This window comes from Lycium ferocissimum, chromosome 12 (genome assembly GCF_029784015.1).
Source record: "Lycium ferocissimum isolate CSIRO_LF1 chromosome 12, AGI_CSIRO_Lferr_CH_V1, whole genome shotgun sequence".
Classification (NCBI taxonomy): domain Eukaryota; kingdom Viridiplantae; phylum Streptophyta; class Magnoliopsida; order Solanales; family Solanaceae; genus Lycium; species Lycium ferocissimum.
In genome coordinates, this window is record NC_081353.1 from 6,201,153 (window position 1) to 6,208,401 (window position 7,249).

Consider the following 7,249-nt stretch of genomic DNA (forward strand, 5'->3'; position numbering starts at 1 on the left):
ATAACAGGAAGCCAACCAATCCATACCCATAATAACGTCAAAATCAATCATATCCAACTCAATCAAATCTGCTAGGGTATGGTGATTACAAACTATTACTGCACAACTTCGATATACTCACCTAGCTATAACTGGGTCACCAACTGGCGTAGACATCTCAAATGGTTTAATCGATTCAGGGTCCATCCCAAACTTGCCAACAATAAATGGAGTAACATATGATAAGGTAGAACCTGGATCAATCAGTGCATATACATCATAGGAGGAAACTGATAATATACCTGTGACAATATCAGGAGACGACTCACGATCATGTCTATCGGCTAATGCATAGACGCGATGCTGAGACCCACTCCAGCTAAATGCTCCACTCCTCCCTCTATCACGTCCTACTGGTGTCTGAGAACCTTGCCCTGAAGGGCGTGCTGTAGAAGAAGAACCAGCTATGGACCCCGTAGGCTGAACGATGCCTGCACTACCCCTCATCGGACACTCCCTCATCTTATGGCCTAGCTGACCACAAGCATAACAAGCGTTTGATCCTAGTCGACACTATCCAGGGTGTAATTTACCACACTGGGCACATCGCAGCAAAGGTGGTGTCACCTGGCCTGACTCTAGTCTGTACTGAGAACCTGATGCTTTAGAACTTTGGCCCGCTCCGGAATAAGAAGACCGATTAAACCTAGGGCCTGGAAACCGCGGAGGTGCACTCTCTGCCGAATGAAATAGATACCGGGAATGCTGCTGTCTCTGCCCTCCTTTAAACTCACCAGCAATATCTAAAGATCTAGCCATCTTACCATGGCCCCGGTCGCGCTCACGTTTTATCCTCCGCTGATGCTTACGATCTTTCAAATTCTGTACATATGCCTGCATACGGGAAATATCCATACCCGGCTGTAATGCAGCGGTCGTACACTCATCTATCAAATGTGGCCGTAGACCAGCCACGAAACGATGAACTCGATCTTCCATCTCAGCCACCATAGCTGGGGCATATCTAGCCAATGAATCAAAGTATACACTGTACTCCTGAACACCCATGTTGCCCTGCTCAACACTTAAGAACCTATCTGCTGGGGCCTGCCGAATCTCTGGCGGCAAATAATGGCGAATAAAAGCATCTGAAAACTCTCGTTAAATGGTTGGAGGGGCATTCTCTCCCCTAGATAGCTCTCATGTCTGGTACCACTGCACTGCAATATCACGGAGCCAATAAGAAGCCAACTCCACTGACTCGACCTTATCAGCATGTATAACCCTCAAAGTCCTCTGCATACTATCAATAAAGTCCTGAGGGTCCATATTTTGCTTCAACACGGAAAACTCCAGAAGATCTAGCCCGAGAAAAGTCTTAATCCTCACACTACCAGCTCGGTCTACCTGATCAACACCCACTCCCTGTCGCTGAGCATGAGCGGCTACCAATCTAGCCAATAACTATATAACATCCCGCATATCCTGGCCTGGTGCATCTGGCTGAGGGAATGGGGGAACTGGGGCAGGTGCTGGAGGCGGGGTATGTGAAGTCTGAGATGGGCTCTCACTCTGAGACTCACCCCGAGCCCTGGTAGCCCGCTGAGTACGGCTAGTGGCCTCACCAGCCACTCCCTTGCCCTTCTGGGCAGCTGTAGCTTTCTTGCGAGGCATCGCTGAAATCAGAACAAATTATTAGAAGGCGAACTCTTAACACACGGCTCTATCGCACGATCTAAGAGAGAAAGAATGACAATTTCCTAAATGTCCTGTAGCCTCCTGTTTATAAGTGTGGTGCACAACACACCCATAAACAAAACTCTACTAGGCACGGTCTGTAGACAACCCTAGGACAAAACTGCTCTGATACCACTTCTGTCACTACCCAAACCGACGAGTCATGACGAGTGCCTGATGTCTAGTGACCAAACACCCCTATGCTCGTATCTGAATAATACTACACAACAAAGGCCCATAAATAACTCAATTTGAACTATACTGACTCAAGAAAGGAGGACATCTTGAACTCTGTACAATCTGTATATATATAAGCTGAAAAGAACAATGCAAGCCAACTAGGCCGCTACATATGTTGTACACAAAAGAATAGGAGCCGTCAAGGCTATATCACATGTCACTACATACGACTGTCTACAGACCTCTACTGGAATAAAATCTATAGAAAGGACGGGACAGGGCCCCATCATACCCATATGCATATCTATATCTCAAAAATAGCATACCAAAATGAATTACAGCTCCGGAGCAAGTGGAGCGCACCGACCACCGCTGGCTGGAAGTCCTACTGAGCTGGACCGCCGGTCTGTCTACCTGAACCGACGGGCATGAATGCATCCCCCCCTCGAGCAATAGGGGACTCAGTATGGACAATATACCGAGTATGTAAGGCATAAGAGCAACATATACATAAGAATCATGAAAGGAATCTAAAACTCGAAGATCAAACTAACTAACTGAATACATCTGTATAACTGTATATTTGTAAGCATCTGAATAACTTTATATAACTAAAAGTGCCTCTGAGGGCGTAGGGCGTATGATATGCATGTTCTCTATGAAAATCATGTATATACATGTAGGTCATAGTGCTGAGGAATGTTCAGCCCAATCCATTATCTCATATCCCATCGGCCTCTTTGCGGCCATCATCATCACCATATATATAGCTGCGGAACGTGCAGCCCGATCCATATATCATCATCACTGTGCACCAGCTGATCAGGTGGTAATGCATAATGCCTATCCCTTTCCCTCATACCCCATATATATATATATATATATATATATATATATATATATATATATATATATATGCGCGTATATAACGCCTTCTGGTCACGGGTCAATATGCATATGAATATATAAAAGCAATGCATGAATAAACTGAATACATAGAACTCTCGGGGTGACATAAGGTTGTACTACCTCCGATGCACATCTTTGGGCTAACATCATTACTATAAGTAATCTCAAGACCCATGAATAGAAGGAACAATCATAAACGGGGTATCGGAACATCAAAGACTAAAGTACTCCTAGTGCTTCTAAGAGCAGAGTAATATGGAAGCTTATATCATAAGATCATGCCAAAAATGGAAGAAAGGATAGCCTTAACATAACTTAATGTCTCCTTAATCACTTAAAGTTCTCCTTCCAAGTTCGCAAAGTCTACATTCAAGAGGAATCACACTACGGTTAGGTCTAGAAAACACTACTTAAGTTTCAACTAGCGTAATTAACGAATTAATGAAATTTGGGCAAAATTTCCCCAATTTTATTGACTTCCACTATATAAAATAGCTCCCAATCAACAATAACATTATCATCAATTCCATAATTAATAGACCTCATTTAATGCCCAAAACTCCTTTTCATAATCAACAAACAACAACAATTTCAACACAACTCTTCATACACTCGTATACCAAAGTTCCTTATCACGGTTACCACCATTCATAACACGATTATACTAAAAACATTCCTACAATTACTGCTCAAGTCAATTTATTACTCAAAATATCATCAAACCCACATTTGAACTTTCCTTTTTTTTTTCTTCCCTCAATCAAATTATTCAACAACTAGACATTCCTAATAACATGAAAATAGATGTAAAAACTTACCTTAATCGCACAAGGGCAACCTTTGGATCAACTATCCCACTTGAGTGAAACCGTAACTTCAACACCAAAGAAATTCTTGGGTTCTACAAACCCTAGTGAGCCTCCCAACACTTGATTCTCTTGATTTTTGCCTCTTGATCCTTGATTTCACTTGGGTTTTGTTAAATATATTGGGGAGAATGTTCTAGAGCTCTCAAGAAGTTGGGAAATGTTAGAAATGAAATAAAATGAATGAGGGCCGAATATATATAATTTAAACAAAATCTTGCCGACTCGATTCTATGGTCAACTTTACGGACTGTAAAACTTATACGGTCCATATAACTCGACCGTAAATCCTGAGCAGTGATTCTCCCTTCTCTGAATCAATTTACGATGGGAGTCAGCCAATTTTAAGGTCCGTATAACATTATACGGTCCGTATATCAGGCCGTAAAACCCACTTTTCCCCTGAAACATTTTCTCGTCAATTTGTTCAACTTTTAATCCGTCCAATACCTGCTAAACATGAACTTAACCATTCATAACTATGAGATAAACTTGTCTAATCTCATTTAACCTTGATAACCCCCGTATCCAAGATTAGAACCACTAATGCACGGCGAATCTCAAAGTAAAAGAACCACAGGGTGTAACAGTTTGTTTTATTATCAGACACCAACTTGCTTGTTTAATGTTTAGGTGGCTGATTTATAATGTTTTCATCTGGGTTTCCTTAAAGTTGTTAAGTTGTTCGTAAATTGATATAAATCAATTGGTGATTGGCTAATAAAAGATCTTAAGGGAATTTACTGGTGTTTGTTTATATTGGGAATGAAAACCTATGGGACTATATTATTCAATTATCTATTTACTGAAGCAACGAGATCCTTGAAGTAATACTGTTTTAATGTTTGGTCTCTTGATTATGTATTCTTTTTGGTATCCATTTAAAGTTTAACACATGTTTATTTTGAGTTTCTCTTTGGATGCCATAAAAAGAAAAGTGTTATGTTCCAACATTTTAAGCCCATAATCATAATGAAATGATTTTAAGTTAATTATGTCATGGGTTAGAATTTGACTCATTATTGTTTACTTTGGGTCATAAAGTAATTTATTTTGGGCTATTTAAAGTTTTTTGATCATTAAATCGACAAATCCATTTATTGTTTATCATATGTATGTGATTATGTTTTTATATAGTTTGTTAGTCACCAAAGTGGATGAACTAGAATGTTCAAAGTACACGCATACATAATATTTTATGCATGTATCATGGTTATATAGTTTGTTAGTCACCAAAGTGGCCAAACTAGAATGTTTAAAATATTCACATGCATAAGAGTTTTGATGTTAATTTTATGTGTGCATTTATGTTAATATAGTTTGTTAGTCACCAAAGTGGCCAAACTAGTATGTTTATAAAGATACGCATGCATAAAATTATCGTTTATCCATTAAACTAATGAAATGCCTATTATTAAAAATAAATGGATAAATTGACTTTCATTATTGCTAGAACTTAAGGATTTGCCCAAAGTTGGATCAATTATTCTATGAATAGTGAACATAATGAGGTAAATTAATATTCTTTAGTCAAATATGTATTGTATATCCAAAGATGTCGTATATGTTTGATTGAAAATATTTAATTGCCTATTGAAGTTGAATGGCATTTAAATTATGATAGTGTGTCGTAGTATCACCCAAAGGAGAATTACGATATACTTTTATCGTTTTGCTGAATCCACATTATTTTCTAATTTGTGAGCGTGTATATCTATTTTGCAGCTATTCCTCTTCATTCGCTTGCTTTATCTGTTACTGTGTTCAACGGATTGAACTTCTTTGAGTGGCATGAAAAAGTCCAGTTCCGCTAAAGTGTGATGGATCTTGACTTGGCTCTTCTGAAAGAAAAACCTACTGCTATTACTTATACGAGCAGTGAGGATGAGAAGTTTTTCTATAAAGCATGGGAATGCTTTAATAGATTGAGCCTTATGTTTATGCGAATGACTATTGCCAACAACATTAAGAGTACTATTCCATAGACAGAAAGTGCCAGGGAATACCTGAAGTTTGTGGAAGAACATCGTTGTTCTGCTGGTAACTCTCTTGCTGGTACATTGATGGCTGAACTCACGACCATGAAGTATGGTGGGTCGCATAGTATGCAAAATCACATCATCGAGATGACTAACATTGCAGCAAGACTCTGGACCTTGGGGATGAAAGTGGATGACTCCTTCTTGGTTTAGTTTTGTCACGACCCAACCAGAGGGCCATGACAGGCATCCGGAGCTAGCCTATCGAGCACCTCAAAACATACATCTCATAGTCATATCTGAGTGGGCTATGGAGCTAACTTATAAGTATAATAACCGAGGGAACATGGGAACAGAATTATATATATATATATATATATATATATATATATATATATATATATATATATATATATATATATATATATGTACATCATCAAACTGTGCCTGTATATAAGCCGACAAGGCTATCAAAACATATAACAAAAATAAAGACCAAGGAGGTCATAGAACCTCTAACTGTACATATCTGTCTACGAGCCTCTACTGGAATGCATAACGTCATAAGGATGGGACAGGACCCCGTCATGCCCATATATGTATACACAAAAGAATCATACCACGTCGAACTGCAACTTCGCAACAAGTGGAGTGCTCCTGTACCAACGCTGAGATAGCAGCCTAAGGATCTGTACCATCTCCCTATGTAGCTACGGGTATGAACACAACATTCACAAACAAAAGGACGTCAGTACGGACAAAGTACTGAGTATGTAAGGCATGAGAGTAGCATAAGAGAGAGACATAAGAAACCATAGGATAAATTGTCACGCCCCAGCCCCGTGGGCCGCGACTAGCGCCCGAACTGGGCACCCGTACGTGCTAACACACAGTATCGCATACGTTAACAAAAAGACAATAAGGTAATAACTCAAATATTTTAGAAAATTCCGGCGTAGCTTCTCCGTTTTTTTTTCCTACTAACCAAAATTTACCCGCACTCGTAAAATACCAAAGAAAGGCCACACACGGCCATCATATCATATAAACACATACATAGGCAAGTCGGCAAGGCTGCCGCGGTAGATAACCGCCCAGACACATATCTCACATACACATACTGTACAGACGGGACCATAACCCACACTTTATGTCTACAGGCCTCTATAAACAGAACAGAACGTACAAACATAGGACGGGACAGGGCCCCGTCGTACCCTGATCAAATGTACATAAATGTAACGGAAGGCTGTACCAAAATCTGGGCTCCGGACAAAGGAGCTCTCCAAAATAGCTGAACGGGAGTCCTAAGCTGGCGGCTCGCTCGAACGTGTATCGGCACTCGCGCGGCATGAAACGCACCCCGAAGAAAGCGGGGCAAGACGAAAATGTACCGAGTATGTAAAGCATGAATATAGTAAATGTGATCATAATCGGGCCGGGGTTCACAACAAATACAAGTATCAACACAAATCGAAGTCGAGAATCAAGACGGTTTTAAATCGTGCATCATATATAACCGTGTCATGTCATAATATCATCATATATACATAACAGATTCTTGGCCTAGCGAGGGACTTTGTTGAAATGTCGCACGCG